Source organism: Pogonomyrmex barbatus, unplaced genomic scaffold, assembly GCF_055798465.1.
Source record: "Pogonomyrmex barbatus isolate J1 unplaced genomic scaffold, ASM5579846v1 scaffold3, whole genome shotgun sequence".
In the NCBI taxonomy this organism is placed as follows: Eukaryota; Metazoa; Arthropoda; class Insecta; order Hymenoptera; family Formicidae; genus Pogonomyrmex; species Pogonomyrmex barbatus.
In genome coordinates, this window is record NW_028297127.1 from 14,492,629 (window position 1) to 14,516,673 (window position 24,045).

The window sequence follows — 24,045 nt, forward strand, 5'->3', positions numbered from 1 at the left end:
GTAATAGTTTCATCGGAGTGAAATATATTTTCCGCGAGGGAGAGAGAGAGAGAGGAAGTCGAAGCGCCGGCATTCCACGGCTTAATAACGACCCGCGCCGCCGCAGCGCGCGGATCCCATAGGCCACTTAAAGGGCGTACTGTAATTCCGTGTAACGGCCGCGCGGGGACAATAAGATACACATCCACGACGCTTAGGACTAATAGCTTTGTTTCCTCGTCCGCTACGACAGTGTCACTTGAACTGCGGGCGCTATGAGACATCGTGTTGTACCCACGTCAGGATCCACGCTTCAGGGCCCGATATCGCGCGTAACACATAATACTTATATCTAACGGATGCCCATAGGGGCCACGACGAACTGTTCCCATCAATCGTTAATAGCCCTCTGTCATATCGCTTGTACGACGTGTCCCGAGATGCCCGAGCGGGTGTCCCGTTCACCGAAGACTTCGAGTAACTTGAAAGGATCCCTTCGTGACGAGGATATCGGGACCTGTCTCGGCCGAACAGTCGAGCGATTTAATCTACGGGAAAGAAAAAAAACGAAGAGGTCAAGGGGGAGGGGGAAAAAAAATAAAAATTTGTCCCTTCGAAGTTTAACATTAAATCCGCGAGAAGATTCGATTTGGATCAATTTCGTCAGACATGTAAAAAAAAAAAAAGAAGAGGAAAAAAAAAAAAAGGAAGACCGCTGCTGCACGAGAGTCTCACCTGTGGAATTTCTTAAAGCGAAATAATAAAAGAGAACTCGGTAAAATAACAGCTCGCTTTTGCGTTTCTCGTCTCCGCAAGCATATGTGTGTAGAGAGGGATCATTCGTGCGCCGGGGTCTGAATTCGTGTGGCGTGCACCGGCTCTCGAAGGATCATCGCGCGCACAATACCGGCGTGCGCATCCAAATAAGAGGACGAAAATATCTTTGAGGCCAGCCGGCCGGCCGGCCGGCCGGCCCGCTGACATCGTCGACGATCGATAACGTGAATTTGCGACTTCGTCAGGACACGGGTAAAGTCACAATGTCGTCATATCTCATGCGCGCCGATCGATGAACGGCGGGGCAGGCAGGTATGCGCCGATCGCATCGTTTGCAACATTGTGTCACAGGAGGGCCAAGCATATTAATTTCCGTACGTCGTGGAGCCTGACAGGCGACGATGAGAGGAATCCGGGCCCGGTGTCCTTGAACTTCCTTTTTCTCGCGTTCCCTCTTTCGTTACCGGAAACGCTATTTCTATTCCGTAATCTTTCATAATGAAGTAACTGTTTCGACAACTTGCGCGATTACACTTTTCAAATTTAATACATGTAATAATAATGAAATGGTATAGCGAAAATTAAAGTCTAGAATAAAATAAAGGAGAAATAACTACAATGTTGGATGAAGTGAAGTACATGAGGAAGTAAGAATCTAAAGGTATACTTTAACTGCATGCAAAGAATTATATGTGCAAGATTATATTAAAAAATTATACAGGCTTTGAATAATGCAATCGAAAAAAGTTGCTTTCTTATGAGAAAATAAGTAAACTTGAAAGAAATGGGATCTTGTTCCAGTATTTTTTTTATTATATGATTTTGCACTATCTGCGCATGAAAGCTTGCTAATCCTCAAAGAGAACATTGGTATCACTAATTGCAAGATACATCCAACTTCTTTCAAGTTAAGAAAAGATACACATATAAGATACACAACTTGCCAAGAGTAGTAAACTCGGATAAGATATTCTCAGTCTCATAGAGAAATCTAAGGTTGTCACCGTTCGGAAACGTCATACCTTCGCGCATATGGGATATTGCAACGGCCTTTCCTTTGCCGTGCCTCGAGAATTAAAAAAAAAAAAGGAGGAGTTGAGGCGAATGTAGCGACGAGAAACACGGACAGGGAAACGAGAAGGGTAGATACCCCGACGAAGAAGCCTTCCAAGTTTCCGCTGCGGTTTCGCGCTTACGGGGCCCGCTTTGTTTTTCTCGCGGCCCACTCTCTCTCTCTCTCTCTCTCTCTCTCTCTCTCTCTCTCTCTCTCTCTCTATCTCCGTTGATCCCTCTCCTCTCTCGCATGAGCGTGCCACATGAGGACGTTCGCGATCGTGTGGCTTGGATCGGCCAGGTCCATTGAACGAGCGAGATGTCGCGGCAGACCGCAACGCGCGGCTTAAGTGTCCGTTACACGTGGAATATGTCACGAGAAAACAACGTTGACGAGAAGATCGGTAGCTCCTCCCCATGTAGTTAACCTCCGATCGACGTATCGCTTTCGATATAAATCAATCCCGCAACTCATGAACTGCAACGTTGTATAACGTCGATTTTAACCGAAAATATCATTAATTCGTAAAAAAAGATAACCGCTCTGCGCGACCAAAATTAACTCTTTTATCTTGATATATTTATAAAACGATCAGATAGTTTCTCAGATGAATTAATTCGTTTTTTTTTTTTTTCTTATACGAACGACATTGAACTTAGATCTCACATGACGGAGAATATCCGCATTTCTCGCTCGCGGGGCTTGTGTGAAACTTAGTTCGTTTTACGACGAAACGGGCGGCTAGAAAATTTATATCCTTTGCGTATTATCATAACAATGAGAAGCATCTTTTTTTGTAAGAGAGAGGTGCTACGCCGCGTCTTCTTTGCTAAATCCTAATTTAGCGATGCTTTCTCTCTCTCTCTCTCTCTCTCTCTCTCTCTCTCTCTCTCTCTCCCTTCGCCGATGCGGCACAAGATGTCGGGTTTAGGTAGATGCTGCTCTTTGTGCAAGATCCGTCAGGTGGCCGGTGATGGATCATCCGTTTTGAAATACGGCTGCCAACTTATTTTTATCTCGCGCCTCGCCTCCGCGGGAGGATTCGTTCAAATTATATTACAATACCGGTCAAATGAGGAGTAACGAGCAGTGGCGGTGGATTTAGGGCTCCCGCGACCCTAAGCGCAGCGGCATTTCTCAGATATACTTTGCCCCGAGATCTATATCGAGGTTTGTAAAAATAAAATAATTATTTTACGTTAATATTTTTTATATATAAATTATATTTTTCATCACTTTCTCTATTCGCTAGATTAACCATAAATTTTTTTACGAATCTCTTCTTCATAGAAAATAGTTACAAAACTTTCGCAGAATAATTTAATTTCAGATTTTTTTCAGATATCTCGGAGCAGCAGATTTTTATAACTTTTTGTTATAAGCCTTATAAACATAGTCGGAATCCGATGAATTGGAAGAGAAGAATTTCCGGCAGGCGAAAGATTGAAAGACACGCGGATCGATATTCGCCGCCGATCATCGGACAATTAAAATGACATCCCGCGCGGTCACGCTCGCTCGTGCTAAATTACGCGCTCGGCAAGGTCTTCTTATTCGCGAATAAGAAGATCGTAGGTGCGACTACGTGGAAGAGTAAAAGAAGAGACACGCGTATGTGCACGTTATCTGCGTGTGCGTCTATATATACTGTGTGCTCCGTTGTAGTTATCGCGAATGTCTCTTTAATTGCAGCTTTGTAAAGCTTTCAAATTGCAGTTGACTTATAAACATCTTTCCTCAATAAATGTTAACAAAACGCAGAGATTTTTAATATTTTACATTCTTGTAAATGAACTCCTAACAAATCTCATCAAATATCGGCTTAATATTAATTCGAAGATTAAATAATTCTGTTAATGTATTAATTATTAATTGTTTGGAAATTGTAAGTATCTTGGCACTTTTGTCGAAAGATCGAGTCGACGGAAGAGTTCTCAGCGTAGGATATCCTGTGATCTCGAGTCATCTCGTGTGCATATATATATATATATATATATATATATATATATATATATGTGTTATATATACATATATAAAAGCAGAAGATCGAAGCGAAAGAGGGCGAGAGGGAAAGGAGGCTGGAGGGAGGGGCGATGAGGTTGGCGATGAGAACGATGAAAAAAACGAGGCAGAAGGTAAGTGGAGTGACGTGCGTGGAAGTGGAATAAGGAGGGAACAAGGCGAGGAGAGAAGATAAAGAGGAACTGAAAGAGACTCTCCGGACAGATGGGAGAGAGAGAGAGAGAGAGAGAGAGAGAGAGAGAGAGAGAGAGAGAGAGAGAGAGAGAGAGAGAGAGAGAGAGAGAGAGAGACAGAGGGAAGGAGCATGAGGGATGCTGCAGAAGCAGGAGGAGATGAAGAAGGTGGCAAGATGAAGGAGGGGAAAGTGGGGATTGTCTGGCGAAGGAACCTCTAACAACCTATGATCACGTTATTAATTGAAAGAAGACCGCCGATGCTACCGGTTACGCCACCGACTTTACGTGCCGTGTTACGGCCGTGTGGCACCGGCACGGGCTCATTTTTTAACGGAAACATTCTCGTCGATATGTATTATACACATATACCTGCGCGTGTATACGCACGCGTCTTTTTCTACCTGTGCACATGCGCGCGCGTGTGTGCGGTGTGTGTGTGTGTGTGTGTGTGTGTGTGTGTGTGTGTGTGCGCGCGCGCGCTCAATTCACACATATAAAATCTCACGCCGGCGGTACCCTCGTCTGGGGGTGAATTTCCGCAGAGATAAGGAGATACGTGCGAATATAATGAGATTGTAACGAGTTTAACCGTAATTGACGACAGCCCGGCGAGTGGATGTGAAAGGAAGGGGGGGGGGAGAGAGAGAGAGAGAGAGAGAGAGAGAGAGAGAGAGAGAGAGAGAGAGAGAGAGAGAGAGAGAGAGAGGAAAAGAGGAAAGGGGAGGAGACACGTCACGTTTCTTATGCTGAGAGCTAAGAGTTATTGGGATCTTTCACGTAAAAGTTGACGATGATCCAGCAAGACGAGTCGTCGCGGGACGAATGGGATATCCCTTTTTAAGCAATATTTTATTAATACTTTGTGTGAGCTATTTATACAGCGTGTCGCGATCTCTATTCGCTCACGGAAGTTATAAATTATCATCACGCATACAAATATCTTGTCGTCAAATTATCATAATAATAAATAATATTCCGTAGAATAGCTTTTGACATTTTCGCTGTAACTGTTATTTCTGCTCTCTTACGGAGACATGCGTTTAAATATTTCTAGAAATCTCTGTGGCTTATTGAAGATATGACATATGTAAAAATGTTACAAAAATATGTAATTCTCTGGACATTTATAGCCTTCTAATGTAAAATATATGATTCTTGAAACGGCATATCTCTTTCTAGTTAACTAAAAATGTACATAGAATTTATAATAAGTATCATGAATACCGCTTTTGGCAAAGCTGCTTTCATAAACTAAAATCTGCAAAGTATAGTAGCAAAGAAATGTCCGATTTTTCGAATGAACTAGAAGTTGAGTATTCAATTTTCATTTCCTCGTTAAAATGTCAAATTGAATACATTTATTTTGAATCGAGCAAAATCGAAAAATGACTCGACAAATTTTCGATATCTCGATTTTTCGAGCGAATTAATTGTAAGAATTGAATACTCGATTTTCATCCCCGTTAAAATGTTAAATTAAACGACGTATCCGACGTATGGATCGAAAATACGAGCATATCCAGGATTTTTTTCAGAGAGGACAGTTATCAATTCACATCAACATGAATAGTAATTTTTTTCTATTAATGAATAACCTTTTTGAATATTTTAGAGCTAAAGTATCTCTTCGTTCCTGATTTTGAATGAGGAAAATATTAGGTTTATATAAGTTTTTGAAAATCGTTTACTTTAATTTTACTTTAATCTTTTTTTTTAAAAAGATTTTTTTTTTCGGAAGGGTTGAACTCTCTAATCTCCTCTTTCCCTGTAATGAAGAAAAGTCTGATTTTTCAGGTGGAATTAACTTTGGGAATACTCAATTTTTATCCTCCATTAAAATGTCAAATTGAATGGCTCGTTTGGTATGGATTGAGGAGGATCGAGCAAAAGCGGCTCGATAAACTCACGGCGTGACGCGGTGGCTGCGGCATTCGCGGAGTCTTAGTCCTATTTCTGGGTGGCCGCCTCGATATCGTGCTTCCGAGGGAGAAAGTCGCGAGTCAATTACACGTGGCGAGCGGCGTGGCTCCTGGCAATACGTGTATCTCCCGTGGGGGCCGCCTCAGTTCATGTGGATATGACACTCGCTACGTGTTATGAGAGAGGAAAGAAGTCCTGGGATCCGTACGCTGGAAGCATTTCAGGGCCGGTTTTAAAGGTAAGTTCAGTAGGATTCGCTTCTTTATAGAAGAAGCAAAGCTCATACTCTTAAATAACATTAACGGAACATAATGTGATGTGTAAAATATGAAAAAGATTTCGTTCAACAAAAGGTCTTGTTCTTAAGTTGGCCGAAAGAACATTCACAGTGATACTGGAAATGCGTGTTGCGCATCTAATATCAGCGAGGTATATTCGCAAAGTGTACAAGGAGAAAATAAATTATGACGCGGGAAGATTGAACGAGGAAATTGGAATCGTACTAGGAATTTGAAATCGAAGACTATCGAGTCGTACCAAGCTGATTGTGTAGGAGATATGATACGCGCGTATGTACTACGGGTGAGAAGCCGGGGCCCGAGAGCGCGGGTCTGACCGCGCTGGAAATGGGGCCCATTCGAGAGATGTAGAGAAAGAGAGGAAGAAAGAGAGAGAGAGAGAGAGAGAGAGAGAGAGAGAGAGAGAAGGGAGAAGAAAAAGAATGCGCCGGTCGAGCAACTCTTGCGCGACAGTCCGGAGTGTAGGCACGTTATATGCGTATATGAGCGTGCAGGCGCGTAGAACACGTTTCGCAAAGGGAAGAGAAAAGAGAATAAGGGCGAGAAGGGGTAATGGGGTGTGCAGTGGCTGTGGGTCTGGCCGCGCGCTGCTTATCAGAAAAATTTGTGGCGCGCGGGGCGTCATTTTTTCGCGCGTATCCGTTCGGCTTTTGTGCGGGTGAGAAGTTAAATTCGTTGTGTATTACCGCATCGTGATTCGTAAATCGGCTCGGCGTTTTGACACGCCGCTTTGCGTTCCCTCCTGTATAATAATAATAAACACTTGAATCCTTCTTCCGAAAGTTCTCAAATACGATTCCATTGTATAAAATTGCGAATTTTCTTCGAACATTATTTGAAACCGAAAATTGCTTGACGTTTCAAAAAGTTTTAGATTTTTGTACATTTTTTAGCTCCTAAAAATTTTAAACATTTTTTTGGAAATGTTCCAATATCTGTGAAACACTTAAAATTTTCGAAAATAAGAACGTCATATAAAAAATAAAATATAGATCAAAATAATAAAGTCACTTGCTTGTTAAATTCCGCATATTTTATTTCCAAAAATATCAAAATTTTTCATTAAAAATTTCTTTGCGATATTTATTTGCCAACGATATAAAATGTGAAATAAGAAAAACACATTAATCTCTTGCTTATAAAAAAATTTGCTGCAAAATATATTTAAATCCAAAGGGATTTACATTTTTTGTCGTACCTCTGTCATATTTGGGACATTCGAAAATGTCAATGGGATACGAAAATAGCGGTTCGTCCGGCAGGATAGGATAGGATATTCGAGGATCTATCGCTTCACACTCGTGACATCATCAGGCATCTTTCGCAACGTAATGATTGATCAGAAAAAACTGCGATAAAAATTGTTGAAAAAATTCACGTCGATTATTCGCAGGCATTCGTTTATTCGCGACTTCGGAATTACGAACTCAAGCAGGGTTAAATTATTTGTTATTTATTATTGCATTATCTCTCTCCTCTTCTTTCTCCTCAACCTCAATTATTATTATTATTATTATCAGTTATTATAAATTATTTTCTCTTTTGATTTACTCTATCGATTGCGAAAATGACGATGGTTCACTTTTTTCTCTTCTTTCTCAACACGTTTGCGATTCTTATGTAAAAAATCTGACGCGATGTCGACAAAGATCTTTCAAATTTCGTATGTCTCAAAATTTTGCAATGTGTCGTGCGGCGATGATTCGATTCGCGCTTCAATTTGCAGAGATTTCTTTCTCAACAAATTCGCAATCTGTGTATAACATTAAATGGACAAATCTAATTCTTTCAATTAGATGTATCGAATTGTATGATATAAGTAATCGTGTGAATGGAGATTAATTCTATGTAGTTATATCTATTAAGCACATAACGCTTATAATTTTATTTTTTAGTCAGCATTAATGCTCTTCGTTTACTATTGTTGCTCGGAACAGATAGAAATATTATCACATTATGTTCTCACATGATTAATTAAGAATTAAAAAGATTCACGTAAAACGAATGCTGTTTCTTAATGGCATTTGTATTCTGTAGAAAGCTCAACAAGGTTGTTATCGTTTGATAAAAAATTATTGTTTTTATTTTAATAAGAAAACCTGCTGTTCTATCGATTATAAATTTATCTTGGTATTTAATGCGAATCCATTTCTTATTAATCGAGGCTAGTTTTTGCGTGCATTCGGATTACGGGATGAAATTCAATCCTATATTGTTACAAGTGAAACGGATTTAATACTCCGTGCGAATATCGAAGGTCACCATTTTGACAGATACTCGCCACCCTCGTAAATTTCAAAATGCAATTATAGACCCGACTGGGAATTTCGTAACTACACTCTTATGATATGTGTATACACACACACACACACACACACACACACACACACACACACACACATATGTGTATATATATACATAAATGTATGCGCATGTATACAGGCTTTTCCACAGGCGATTTGCATCGTTAAAACGTTGTCCTCGAAGAAATTTCACAGAGATATATTTCTATTGCTCTTTGTTATTAACCATTCAATTTCTTATTAAGTACATCGCTGTAGTAATAATACTACATTAATTAACATATCAATAGTTTAATTGCTTGCAAATAGAATAATAAATTTAAGTTCGTTTTGATTGTTTGGAGGAGACGAATCATACTTCACTTAACTTTTTACAAGTTTATAAATAATGCATATCTCTTTTCTACTGTGTATGTGACAAATTGCTTTTGTAAAATAGTATTTAAAATTCATTTCATTCCGTCCATTCGTTACAAATAACGGCTATGTAGTTCCAGCAAATTCTCGATTGCCATCCCATACGTTTAAATTTAATTGTTGAGATACCGCAATCATCACGCCGCGTCAGTTACGTTATATAAATTTAATCGCAACGGTAAAAAGTACGAGATAATTTTTCAAAGAAAAATCGATTCAGCAACCGCCACCGATATACGCCTTCCTTGGGACACTCTGTATATCGACTTACGCGTATGTTTCTCCGGCGCTCTCGGCCGGAGGCTGTGGACTGTGCGATAATGCACGGCATTCCTCGATTTCCTGCGTCTCCAATAACGTGGGTAGCCAAGTCTGATATTTGTAACCGCGTCCCGACACGTGTCCTGACCCTGCCTAAGACTAGCATTTCGATCGCGATCGGTTGATTAAGTCGGTTTTCAAAAGAGAAGACTCCGAGTAAATAACTTTTTTCAAATAGTCTTTTAAACAGCGGCGCGATATAATCATATATTTTATTAGAAATTCCCATGACATGTCGCTACATTTTTAAAAATTGCAATTTTTGCTGTGACAGAAACATGAAGAACAGACATACGAATTGCAATTTAAATCCGATTTAAATCCGATTTTGTCCGAGAAAAGCATAACGTGAATTTTAACGTTGTTAAAATATGTATCGATAATCACAAGATGTTCCGTGCGTGTCTCGACGTAGGAAAAAAAAAAAGTATGGCGGCGGTTTAATCGCAAGTAGCCGTGGAGAGACGCGAGAGTTGCCGGTAGAGTTGCGTTTTATCGCGAACTGCGGCAAGACCTCTTCGGTATAGAACACGCGTGGATTAAATAAAAAGAGAGGAGGGGAAAGAAAAAAAAAAGAGGAAACTCTAACGCGCATCCGCATGCTTCGAAACGCTCGCCTCGGCTTGCCGGAGAGCGTTTCGTAGCGGCATTTACCACATTTTATGCATACGGCTGGCTGCATACGCCTGACTCGAGAAGCTCCGGCTCGTCGCGCGAGTCGCGCATCACCGATTTATCATCCCGAGTGAATTTTTGCCGCGCACACGCGTTTGTCCCGCGCTAATTTCCGATCCTTCCGCGTTCCGTACTATCTTACTTCTAGAAATTATCGCGGAAATCCTACCTACTGATTAGAACTGCGTGGCGAATTTGCTGAACGACAGCAACCTCCCTATTATCATTTTGTGTCAGGAGAGGGAGAACATACGCACGGAAATAAATTGGTCTTAAATCAGGATAAATATTCTCATAACGTCATATGAGCAAGAATATTTTAGTTTTTTTTTTTTAATTTTTCTTTTCTAATCTTGATTTTATTGAAGTTATATTGATGCATATTGATGAGTATTACCTTTGTTGAACATAAGACTAAAAATCTTCTATATGAAAATTATAATATTCTTGTTTGTATATAACAATATCTGTCTTGATTTTAAACTAATTTTCTTGCATTATATATGATTTCTATTTGTTATCATATTTTATAATAATACACGAAAAGAATAGAGAAATACCTAAAATTGATTTAAAAATAATTTTATTAAGTCATTAAAATAATTATGTAGGATATTCAAATTAATTTCTAGAAGAAATTTTTTGCAATATTATGGCTGAATTATTATGCCTGAATGTCTTACAGAATAATATCAATGATCCAAAAAAATTTAAGTCTATATCTAACCAAATTTGAAGATCTCACTACAACAAAATTGTTATACAATTATCTTATTTCATCGCACGCTGCTTTTCAAATAGCTTTTAATAATAATTATTATTAAACAGATAATAATAATAATTATTATTATTACAGATTTTAATTCGTAATATATTGCACGATATATTGATGTGTTTAATAATATTCTCCTCGCTAGTCGATCGAATTACAAAATCGACTATCTCCACAGCGAGTTAAATACCTATCCTCACTTACTTCCGCTTTCTCATTTATCACGACGGCGGGAATATTCGCGTCGCACGCGCCTCCGCTTCATTCCGCCGTCGATTTTGAGATATATTACTCGGTCGCCGCGGCGATCTTCCATCTCGCCGGCCGCGAATTTATTTATAGTCTCCGCTGAGCTGTATGTATGATTCATATGGCATCGCCGTTTACGATACGCGACGCCGTTTACGATCCCCGTACACGCTCCCCGTCTCTCTGCAGTGGCGTGTCCCCGACGTATTCTACGATATCCCGACTCGCGAATTTTACCGGCGCATTCATCAGCATCACGGCATCCCGCGAATTCCATTCCGCGTTACGAATTTCCGAGTGATACTCACAAAGAGACTCACAATTATACCTGCTTCGGTATTATTGAAAAAAATTTGAAGAAACTTACGGACGATCTTATTCTGAAAGCAAAATATTTTTGCAACATATTCGAATTCCATCGTTACGAATTTTCGAGAGGTACTAGAAAAATTCGCAATTACTTCTCTCGTGGTATTACTGGAGAAAATTGAGAAATTGGAGAAATTTGAGAAAAATCACGGGCAATGTGTCTCATCCTAAATTGCTCTGAAAGTGAAATATTTCTTGCAAAACATTCAAATTCCATCATTACGAATATCTGAATGATATAGAGATTCATGATTATCTGCCTTGGTATTGGAAGAATTTGAGAAAAATCATGAGCGATGTATTTTATTCTAAATTGCTTTAAAAGTAAAATATTTTTTGCAACACATTCGAATTCCATCGTTATAAATTTCCGAATGGTACTAGGAAGACTCACGATTATCTCGATATTATTGGAAAAATTTGAAGAAAATCACAAGCGATGTGTTTTATCGTTTAAATTACTCTGAAAATAAAATATTTTTTTGCAACATATTCGAATTCCAAAACAAATACAAATTTTCGAGTGGTATTAAAAAAACTCACGATTATCTTGATTGAAAGAATTTAAGGAAAATCATGGGCCATGTGTCTTATCCTAAATTAATCCGAAAGTGAAATATTTCTTGTAACACATTCAGATTCCATCATTACGAATATCCGAATGATATTAGAGACTCATGATTATCTGCCTCGGTATTATTGGAAGAATTTGAAGAAAATCATGATCGACGTGAATTTGAAGAAAATCATTCTAAATTGTTCGACATAAAACCATTTTATTTCCTCGAAATAGAAAGTTTTTACTTTCTTAAAAAGCGATTTTCTTAAGCGGAGCGAAAAAACAGGTTGTAATTCCGTCAATTAAATTTCCGCCGGTAATTTTCTCAGCGACTCTTTCGTAGATCGCAATTTAGATCTCCTACAAGAATAGTCCCATAAATTCCTCCGTGACCTCGCTTTTCCCGCACTGGTAGTATGGGTGTTCTGTGTCATTATCGTTACGTATGTGGGTAATAAATTTTCGCCGTTAAGGTCGGGCGAGGATCGTTCGTCGCAACGATCGGGACGTTCCTCTTCCAATTACAACTAATCCGCAAAATGGGGCCACGCTACGACGATACGAGTTAATCGCGATAAGTTGCAATTTCGCCGCGAAGAACGGATCGCAATTACCACTTTCCATCTCGTGTCGGCGCAGTAGGTCAGATGCAAACTGGTTCTCGCCTCGGGCCGCGTAATAGAATACGAGGACAAATGTACAAAGCTGTTCGGGGCACGATCGATTACGCTCGCGGTTTTCGTAAATTTTCGGTGGTTCGCCAAAGACAAAACTGAGGATAGCTTGTGCAGCACGGTTCTGTGGGATATTCCGACGGACCGAATTAGAGTTCAGTTTCACAGTGATTAAGGAATCCGGTGAAACAAGTTCGAGCCTAAAAGCCACTGCTTAGGAATTTATAAACATTAATCTTGAAGTTGTAAGACACAGTTTTATTTTATTTAAGATTTAACGATTTAAGATTTAACAAGAGAGTAAAGTTAAGTTAATTAATTTGATCTTTTTTTCCAAGTTGACAGTTTAACTTGATGACAAAGTAATATATAAAGTGTAACCGAAATAAACTACGGATATTAAACCTGACGATCGAGGCATTACTGGAAAACCGGAAATGATTATCCGAGCGCGGTATTCAATAACGGTAATACGTATTTCACATTTACGATGCAAAAATCCGTTATGAGTAAACTATGAAAGTATCTTTACTTCGAGTGATTGGCTCGTTTATTTTACGATCCTGACTGCTGAGATCATTCCTTGTCGGAAAAATGCTCCTAAATGACCAATTTGATATCTCCGTGTATTTTTTCATAGATGAAAACTAGGAATTGCATTAAAATATAAATATTTTTGAAATTTTCCTTTGCACGAATCATTCTTTTAATAGTTAAATTAATAAACGATAAATCAAGAACCTTTATATTTGATACTTAGATACGTTTGATTTTTTTTTGCAAATAAAATGCTTAATAAAAAAAATTAAATTATGTAAAAGTATTTTTTCAGTCATCTTACAAGAATTACATCTTCACGCTCGAAGAAGCGAGAATCAAACACAAGACAATAGGACAAGGTGGATAGCACCAATGAGGAAAAGGGAAGCATATCGTTTGACGAAACCGAAACGTCAGTCAAGTGGCATTTTTCTAGGTTATACCTAAGGAAAAGGTGAGAAAGAGAGGATGTTCGAACGAGACAAGAGAGAGGCGCGAGCGGGATGCAGCGAGACAAGAGGGCGGCGGCGGCGGCGGCGGCGGCGGCAGGGCGCGGTAGTAAGAGACAAGACGAAGAGAAGGAAGAGTAAAAGAGGCAGAGGACAGGGATGTAAATCATAATATGTAAATCCATGTGATTTCGTTTGACTCCGGCTGGCTGGCTGCCTCGGATGGCCGGGGCCGGCGCTTCGAACTGATGGCCACTTGGCGAGAAACTCGAAAAGGCATTCCGGGACTCGCGTCTCCTTCGATCCCTCGTCTCTCTTTCTCTCTCTTTCTCTCTCTCTTTCTCTCTTTCTTTCTCCGAGTCTCTTCTGTCGCTCTTCCCTGCCTTTTTCTTCCCTATCCCGCCTCGGGTAGATCTTCGTCTTCCTCTTTGACTTCCCGCGATCTTTCTTCCCCTTCATCTTTCTCTTCATCTCCTTTTCCCCATTCTCCGTCTTCGCGAATCTCCTCTTAGTTTTCTTTTCCCCCTGCCTCTCGTCACATCTTCCTTCTCTTCGCGTTCACGATTTAACAATCTACGTCGTCCGCGTTGAGAGTTGAAACTAGGAACGCTCGTAAATAATTTCGTGGATTCGAAGGTCGCGACGTGTGCGCCCCGTGTCCAATGAAAATTAGAATGTATCCTCTTGGGGGGATCCTGGACTTAACCATGCTGTGTGACAAGTTTGAGATACGTACCATGGATGCACCAAACGAACGATAAATCAAAGAAACGATAAGCTTTAGAAACGAAGTCACATTGACTTCAATCGACGCCAGATCGTATTTCTCATTAGGAAATTAGTTCTGGATCATTAAAATATGCGTACTTTTTTTTTTTTTTAAAAGAATGCCACGTTAAAATCTGGACATAATTAATCTTGATTTTGTTCAAAATTTAACATCAATACAGTCTTCCAATAATAATAATAGTACTGATGTCTGATTTACGTATAATATTTTTTTTTTACTCATTATACATTTCTATAATACATTTCTGTAATAATAATATAACAGAATAAAATAGATGTTTGTTTAGAAAAATCATATTTGGAGAAATAAAATCAAAATATGTACTATACATTCTACATAATAATAACAGATTAATATAACACAATCTTGGAGAATAACAACATATTTTCTATCAATCTTCCAGATAGAAGAGATTGTAGCTAAATTCCAGTTTCTATTTAATGATGAATTATCCGGTCCGAAGAATAGAAGAAGGAGAACAGTGAGAAAGGACAGGCTGCACTTTCTAATCGGCGACGTATATCGCGGCTCGCGCGATTAAAATCGGAAATAGATCCACGGCGTCGTTCTCTCTTCGGGGCGTCTCCCTCGCGCGTCTTTACTGCCGCGCGTTAAAAATTCTCACGAGAGGAAGAGCCCGGAGACTAGAGAGGACCATAAATAATTCCGAGGATCCGTTTACCTGAGGGGGTAACGATGGATCCTCGGTACGCATACACGTATACGCATATACGGGCATTCGACAATGGCCCCCGGGTGTTGCCTTATCGATAGCCGATGCCGTCCGTACGTAATTAAGTTACAAAGTGGCCGTTGTCAAGCGTCTATTTTCTGCATGAATGTCGGAATGCATCCGGCGATACTGCGCTTTGATACCCCACCGTTCCGATCCGACTCGATCGAGAGAGAGCTACCATTCTGTATGAATTCCATAATCACCCTGTTTAATTCCAATTAAACATACGTCTCATTTTGGAAACTAAGATAAAAATATCCAACTATTACACGTTTGTTGTTGCAGTTTCCGTTATATGAAAATCAATTTCAAGCTTTCCCGTTTTAATTTAGATTCAAATAAAACGTTTGTTTTCAAGAGCGCGAGCCGCGGCCTGTCGCTGTTTTTTTTTCTTTTTCTTTTTTTTTTTTTTTTTTTTAAGATACGAACAGCTCGTAACGTTCCGCGTTTCGTTCGAAGGGAAATCCGCTTTGAGGAAACCGCTACTCCTCCCGGCGAGAGTTGCGCGGACTCGCGTGCGACTCGTAGCCAACGGCTCCTCGCGTAGTCAAAGGCAATATAAAAGGTATAGAGAGTGTGGAATTCAGCCGCCTCTCTCAGCTTGAGACCCGGGCTCCGGGCTTGACTCGCTTCTTCGAGTCGACTCGAGAGCCACGGGACTCTCCGCGGAGTCTCCTCTCCTCCGGTTGATGATGGAACGAAGCATTCTGGTTCCCGTCATGCTAGCCGTAGGCCTCGCGCGTACGCGCGCGCCTGCCCGAGCCTGGCCTAGCCTGCTTGAAAGTCGCAGCTCGTAGCGAGTTACACACCAGCCTCCTCCGTCTCCTCCGCTTTTTAAATCGATCGAGCGGGCCACGTTTCGGTTTGCCGCACGCCAAAAACGACGACGCATTTTTCGAAGAGAGCTAGTTCGGAAGAGTTCGGCCTAGCGTCGAGGAGCCGCTAAAATTCCTCTTCGCGGAACTTTCGGGATGCGACCACTTCCCGAAACTCTGGATGGAATTAAACTTCAAGGATGAATATGTAAAATATTTTCGTATCAATTCTCTCTTCTCTTCTTGGAACTTGGAAATGAATCGGATTATCACACTTGAATCTTTTTGATGTTTTTTATTTTCGGATCACTGCAACGAAATCAAAGAATTCAAATAATCAAAGAATTCAACGCAACAGAAATTGTTCTTTTATTTTTACAAATTTGATGAGAAATTAATTTTAAAATTAAAAAAAAAGGTCTAAATTTGAATTATGATTGTTTTTAAGAAAGAAAGAAAAAATTCTAAAGAAAGAAAAATTAAATTATTATTCCACTGAATCGTTTTAGTTTTGCTATAATGAGATATAAATTAGTTAAATATAGATATAAAATTGGTTAAATATTATAAACCAGTTTTCTCTTTCATGTAATCTATAAATAATAATTCAAATGACATAACTGTCTTTTCGGAGATAAGCTTATCACTTTAATATTATTTATTTGACACATGTGTGTGTGTAAATTTTTCATATAATCGTATCAATTATGCACTGTATACAAGTTTTACGGACTTTCGAAAGTAAACATTAGAAAGCACGATCGGTTTTATTAATTATGTTGACTTTGTCGCTTTTTGAAATTCTTATCGTTAGCCCGTATTTATAAAGCAATAAATTAACAACAAACCGATGATTTCATACAAACTGCGCAATTCGCAGCATTAGCTTTATCGAATACGCATCCGCGATTAAGATCGATCGTGTTGTAATTTATCGTAATATAAATTCAATTCAATTACAGGCCGAAAGTGAGATTCTCTACAAAGATTCGCGAATCTCACCCAGCTCTCTCCTTACGGGAAGAGAGAAAAAAAATCAATCCTCCAGTCAGCGATCTATCGTTCAACGACGATGGCGTTGAGATTTTTAGTGCAGCCGTCGTAGATGTTTCAGTCGGAAACTTCGAAAGTCGGTTCGAATAGAACCAGACTGGTCCACTCTCTCCCTTCCGAGGAGGCGGAGGAGAAGGGGGAGAAAAGGATGAGACTAGACCAGAGAGGATCACGTGCTTTGCTTCCTTTTAAATTGATCAACGATCCATAGGCGTATCGTCGAAAAACATCGGGACTGCTTTTCTTCACGATCATCGAACAGCGCGTTAAACGATCGTAACGCATCACGATCCCAGATCCAAAACCGACGCCATGCTTCTGAACGATGGATGTTACGGACGATCCGCGGCCACTGTTACATCCCGGAACACATGTAAATATTAATACATGTAAATATTAATACGCCGGCGTTCGTTCTCCACGACCGACGGAGAGGCGTCTGCGAGCAACGGACGATTTATTTTTTTCCCTCAACTTTTCAATTTCACGCAAACGTTTAAACAATTAAAATTAGCTCGCAATTGAAGAAAAATTCATATTTTATCATCGCTAACATTTGTCAAAGATGTATCTCTCGGGAAGATCTTGTATTATGCTTCATCTCGAATTGATAGACGATCGTACGAACGGATATCGCCGCGAACATCGAGATTCGAAGAGAGGGAAATAGATTACGACGGAATGCGTCGTTTATATAACGCGTGTAATGTATCTCGAGGGTCCGTGGAATCTCAGGTATTTTTTGACATCGCGGAAGATATGCCGTTGGCGTTGATTAACGCGTGACTCGTAGCGTTGATATTAAAATAAAGTATTAAAATAATTATTAAAATTTCAATAGAAAAGAATGCTCGAATTTTCGACAAACGCGTTCAAAGATATGATACCATCTCAATAATCATTCAGCGTTATTTTATCTTATTACGATTAAATCACTAAATATCACGTGTGACGTAGCCATAGTTTATCATAGATAAGAAAAAAAAAGATCTGTTTACGTACAAATTAAAAACTTGCCTTGGGAAGAGAAAGAGAGAGGGAGAGAGGGAGAGAGAGAGAAACTAGGAGAGGAGGAAAGAGAGAAATAAATGCAGAAACAAAGATCGCTCGTGAAAGTTGGTGCTGTGGCAACGCGATATGCCTACGCGAATTGCAGTCCGTCGGTCGCGAGTACAGTTAATAAGCGAGTGAGCAACAACACAGCAACATAACGATGGTATATACCCGTAGTAACGTGGGAGGCGTCCGTCCGTTCACGGTAGAAACCGGCGCGCGATCACGATGCGAAAGGGTTAAAAGAGCCGGAACGACAGAAAAATCGCATTTTTGCAATTTGGCGCCGCTTTCTAAAGCGGCACCACGTCAGACCGTTTGCGCGCACGAGCTTCCCCCGGTGGGGAGCTATTAGAAAGGACAGAACGATAATCGAAGGTCAAGTGCTAAATGCTCGCCCTGAACGGTCGAATGCACATTCGTAAATTCAAACATCAAACGGACATATATCGCATTGTGATATTATTTGGAAAGTCCATTTTTATCCCAAATACAGATTTTCGTTTAGGATTAAAATCGAAACGAAATGAAATGCCTTTTCTTTTTTTGTAAAATTTACAAAGTTAAAATTCTTTTTAATGTAAGTATCAAATACTAATCTATAAGATGAGAAGTAAAAATTAATAAAGAGTAAAAAAGCAAAATTAATTAATTATATATTATACTTTTTGAAACATATGAAACTTATGAAAAAAGTTATAATTGCATTTTATTCGTATAATATTTATTTTTTCTGTGACATAGTTGATATTTGATTTTTCACTTAATCTGTATTAATCTGTAGAATATTTCGATATTATTAAATTAATATTTTTTTTAAGTATTCTGAAAATTTGTATTTGGATTTCTTAGAAAAAAATTGGTTTGAATTCTAATTAAATTCTGGAAATTTTTTTCTTTGCAAGATTTGTACAGATTTTTTCCTATTTGAATTTATAATTTGACGCGAGACGTCTTTTGACAAATAATAAAAACAAAAAAAATAATTGCGATTTCGGTGAATGTACACATGGACGAACGATACAGCTTGTTAACGATATTGTTTATTTTTATTTTAGTTCGGCGGCCGCTCAACGGTAGGATGATTCGCGGGGTGAAAATTTATTGAAAGCGCCCGTCAATCAATCCCGGAATAATTTGCAGTCGGGGCGGAATGAAATGATTTCGCACGTCGATCGCGAGATAATAGATGCATCGAAGTAACGGTAACTCGCGAGATATTACGCGGTACGATTCTCGCGCGGGGCGAGCGAGTGAGATTCGTGCGCGCAGCTATCGTAATTACATCGGTAATACGGCTATGTAATCGTAAATACAATTAGTGTTGATTGCAGCGCCCGCATAATTTTTTATCGCTGTCCCGCGGGCGTTATCCTTCCGTAATTCCGCACATACGAACGCCATATTCATCTTTCTCGGTATCGATCCGTATATGTGAACACTCTCGATCACTATATGTTACGTAGAAAGACATAGGAATGGATGGGAATACACAATGGATTATGAACCTACTATACAACCTAGTTTTTAAACAACCCGCGATTCGCATCAGAATCGAGAAGAGAATTTTATCTATTTTATATGAGAATTTTATATGCCGTAAGATACAACAGTCATTTAACGAGTTAAAATACATACTGATAAACATATCTCGAAATAAACGAAATAAAATAAATAAATAAATAAATATTCAAAAATATATAATATTATTATCAAAACTCTATATTAAAATTTAATGTGAAATTATTCTAAACGATAAACCGTAGAAAAAAAAGATTTCGCATTTGAAGAATAAGAAAGGAATTGTTTCGACAGGAATTGTTCGGGAAACTTGCGAGTCAAACGAGTCAAACTGTTTGATATAACGAGTTTCTTGATTTTCCTGTCCCGCAAATTTTTGAATTTATACCTCCTATTCTTTCTTTCTTTTTTTTTTTTTTTCAAAGTAAACTGTCTGGCGACAGATTGTCGAGATAGTTGAAGTTACATTCGATCTGAAGCGAGAAAGGAGATTGTTAATAAGGAATTTCACGTTCATTAATTGGTGCCCACGTATGCCGGATAATAGCGGCGGTGAGTGAATAAATTCCACTTGTAATTATGTGCGGAGTAATGAATTCTAACATTATTTATGTCGTGAAGCGAACTCGTAAATATTCGCGCGTAAGTACGCGGTCGGCCGTAAACTGTTCGTAGTCCCTACCGCGAGCAGGTTGACATATTAAAACGGCGGAAATGCTCGCGATATATAGATCTATGATTAAAAATGGCGCCATGACTCGTTCCTTTCGCGCATCGCGTGGTTTTCATCCTGCGGTCGACAGCGGGACACGCCCGCCTGTAATTATCATCGATTTATGGAATCGTATGTAAATCCAAGTGCGAGTGTCGGACTGTATAATTGATGCTAATATCAGAAAGGTCGTTTCTATTTGAATTTTCCTAAGCTACGGTTTTAGACCGATATCGCTGGGAACAGAAATAGATCTCCGTTTAACGCGATAATTATCACCGTTTCCTGAGGAATTAATATTGAGATTGAAATTAACACCGAGAGACCTTGATAAGTTTTAAATGTTTTAAAATTTTCCAAAGTTCGAATGCACCAACGTTATTTCGGCTTTAAGGCTCGGCCCTTTCGCTGTAGCCATATTGAATTATGACGAAGCGAGAAATGACATGCAAAAAGTTTCGTATAGCTTTTACACTTTTACGTAACATATTGAACAGACATTTTACTTTTTACATTTTAAGAATATGAAAATATCAGATTTTTAAGGAAAAAGTACAAAATAAAGTTATATGACGCAAGGAACTTTTTGTTATTTCTCGCCTCTGACGTTACATAACCATGTCGCACCACGAGAAAATCTCAAGTGAGATAAATTTTTGTCCGTTTGATTTAAATATCTGTCCGTTTTTATTTATTTATTTAGAAAGAAAGATAAAGACAGATACATATTTAAATCTCGCTTAAAAACAAAATAATATTGATGCAACCGGGTCTAAAATTTTTTTTCTGAAGCTTCGGTTTTCCTTTCAACGTTCCGAATGTTTATCGTCTTGGACGGCAAATCGTTTTCCGTATCCAGAGGGCGGGCGGGGGGGAGGGGGGGTTCAAACTTCCCTCAGGAAATTAAAAAAAATTAAAGTTATGATTTATAAAACTTAATATTTTTCTCACTCAAAATGCGCCGAAGAAATATTTTAAGTTCTAAATGTCTAAAAAACAATTCATTAACGCAAAAATTGCTGTTTATGCGTTAACACAATTGAATAGAAACTCGCTCTAAAAAAATCCTGGATACGTCCATAGTTTCCCGCAATTCGCATTTGAACTTATAGATCTTCACGGGTGCAAAAGCCACATAATAGGACGCTGTTATACCGATTGCACATTTACCGAGCTCATTTTGTTTCGCGCGCGACGCTTTTTAACTCGAGTCCGCACAAAAGTCTCGTCTTCCGGATGACCTTCACGCGGAGTCTTTATTAATGAGGGTATTCTCGACCCTTCCGTCTTTTTTGTTCCTCCATCCCGCTGATTCTTTTCACCAAACGCATACTTTAATTTGAGAAGCACGCAGCTCGCGAACGGATCGAAAAGTTCCGACGCGCCGGATGAAATTTCGGTTACTGCGAAAATGATCGCGCAACTGCGAACCTGAAACGGCAATCTTAATTCATGATAATTTATATATTCCTAAGCGTATATCAAGATCATTAACATATACTGCAAGTCAAGGAATATCAAGCGCACAAGGTGAACATGCGGTTCATCAAATAAGGGAGAAGTGAAAGAAGGGTGAAAAGAGACTGCAACCCTCCCGAATTTTTAATGAGAAAATTAGAGGAGATTATATCGATTCAAATTGAAGGCAAAAAAGTATAATTGAGTTTATACTAACCTAATTTTTCTGAATGCATGGTATTTCAAACTCTGAAAGAACTTCTCGCGTATGCGATAACAAAAAAAATCGAAGAAATAAACTTAGCAATAAAATAAAAGCTGCGCTAAATTGATATTCTTCCCAAATGATTATAAAAAAAAAACACAAAAAAAAACGTTGCTCGTCGCCTAATCTCGCTTATTTATTGTTCCGAAAAATCTCGATCTCGATCTTGCATAATTTTCCCCTGCGTGACACATCGTTTGTCGTCTCGCTCAGACAGATCCCTCGACAGCGTACAAAGTGCGCGGTGCATTTAACATCCACAAAATTTCAATAGCGAGGCGCGCCGGCGAGGAGAATCGCATCGCATCGCATCGCATCGCATCGCGTCGCGTCGCGTCGGCGATCACACGAAGGCCGGGCCTCCGAGTAATTGTCCGGAGTCTTACGAGCGGAGTCTGCGCGAAGTACGGCTCGGTGTGTGTCAAACGCGACGACACGCGGCGCGAGTGCGAGAAAGCATCGCCGTCTGATATTCAGGCACCGAGTTCTCCAAGGCCCCGGTGGTGCCAACGCGCGGGGTCACCTTGGCTGGCTGATGCCTCCTTCAGGCATCCTGAAAAGAGAGTCCCGCCAACAATGACGGCGGTGCTCGCGTCTGCTATATGGGCCCTCTCGGCCGCGAGAAACGCGCCGTATCTCGCTGTGCTCTTTCCCTCTCTCTGTCTACTGCCACCTTCTTTTCATTTTCTATAAACCCTTCTCTGCTCGAATACGTACGCACCACGGTAAAAACGCTTTTGTCTATCGAACATCGAGGGGTGGGTTTTACCCTTTTGTTTTTATACGTGAGACCGTCTGTTTCATAGCTTAAATTAAAAAAATTTAGGCTACTTGCTAATCGGTAAATATGAATGCTTTAATTGAAGTTTTTCGAAAGCTGTTAATAATTAGCTGTAAGTGTAATCAATGACGATTTATAGAAATCATAATCATAGAAATCACAATTAAAAATCAATGATTCTACGGCTTTATATAATAACTTTTTCGAAAATAGATTATTATGCCAAATGATTAATTAAATTGTATACTTAGACAATATATCAATGTGATATGAAGTTATGAAGTAAAACCATGTTTAGACTATAAAAGGAAACGCAAATCCCATTACGAATATGAAATATTGGAAACAGAATATTGAGCTTTCAATGGCATACTGGATGACAAAATAGCGAGAAAAGAATAAATACCTGACTTGACTTTGTAGCGGATGGCGAATTAAGTGCAAATTTATTCACAAATTCGTGAAATTTTAAAGTTGGAGGGAAAGCTGGGGAAAGACCCAACTGCATCTCGATCGCACAACTCTTGAATTCACAATTCGCAATTCTCCCTCTCACTTTTTTCACACATTCACCACCATCATTTAATCATTGCTTTCTCTTTTGTATTCTCTGAGTCACACGGTCGACTTTTCAATCGTTCCTTTTCAATCTTATATACGAACAAATCTACCACTTTGTCATACTTTTAGAATCTAAACGTGTAATTTGGCAAACGTGAAATATGTATCTACATGAGAACGACTGCACTGCTCTCTAAGAGGATATTAATCTTGGGATTTGATTGTCGAATTAAGTGTGAGAAGGAATAAAAAAAACATTAAAATAAAAATACATAAAATAAATTATCTTATAGAAATATATGTAAATAAAATATCTTGTGAAAAGAAATACTTTTGTTGTTCCTCCTAATGTTAGATCACTGTCCAAGCAACAATATGCGCGCGCATGAACATGCGTGCGTGTGTGTGTGTGTGTGTGTGTGTGTGTGTGTGTGTGTAAAAAATTTTCTAAAGAGATCTAGTTCTAACATAATTTAAAAATATGTGTAAAACACGCGGAATGATTTCAATTAATGCTGAGAAATATGAAGTTTAATATTTCACGAAAAGTCACATTTCAATATTTGCGCGTACGAGCCTCGTCCTCCCGACACTCGGTAGCCGCCTTCGGTGCGAGTTTGACGCTCTTAGCAAGCTGTAAAGTACTCCTTAATCTTTCCGCGATCCGTCACTTCGATGATCCTTAACTTGTCTTGCTGAGTATCTCGCGCGCGGAATATGGTGGTGCATTAAGACCTTAATAGCG

The 24,045-nt window shown here is 39.3% G+C and overlaps 1 protein-coding gene and 1 long non-coding RNA gene across 3 annotated transcripts in view; one reads left to right on the top strand and one right to left on the bottom strand.

Annotated features, from left to right (window-relative positions):
- ft (cadherin-related tumor suppressor fat) overlaps positions 1 to 24,045 on the bottom strand; it is a 101,548-nt gene that overhangs the window by 36,990 nt on the left and 40,513 nt on the right. The window lies entirely within an intron of this gene.
- LOC148936099 (uncharacterized) lies at positions 12,257 to 23,632 on the top strand. 2 transcript variants are annotated; one of them, XR_016139813.1, is made up of 4 exons: positions 12,257 to 12,811; positions 12,905 to 13,033; positions 13,399 to 17,322; positions 23,430 to 23,630. It is a non-coding gene; the product is annotated as an uncharacterized LOC148936099 (long non-coding RNA). The 2 variants fall into 2 exon arrangements; XR_016139812.1 differs by having other exon boundaries at positions 12,905 to 17,322; positions 23,430 to 23,632.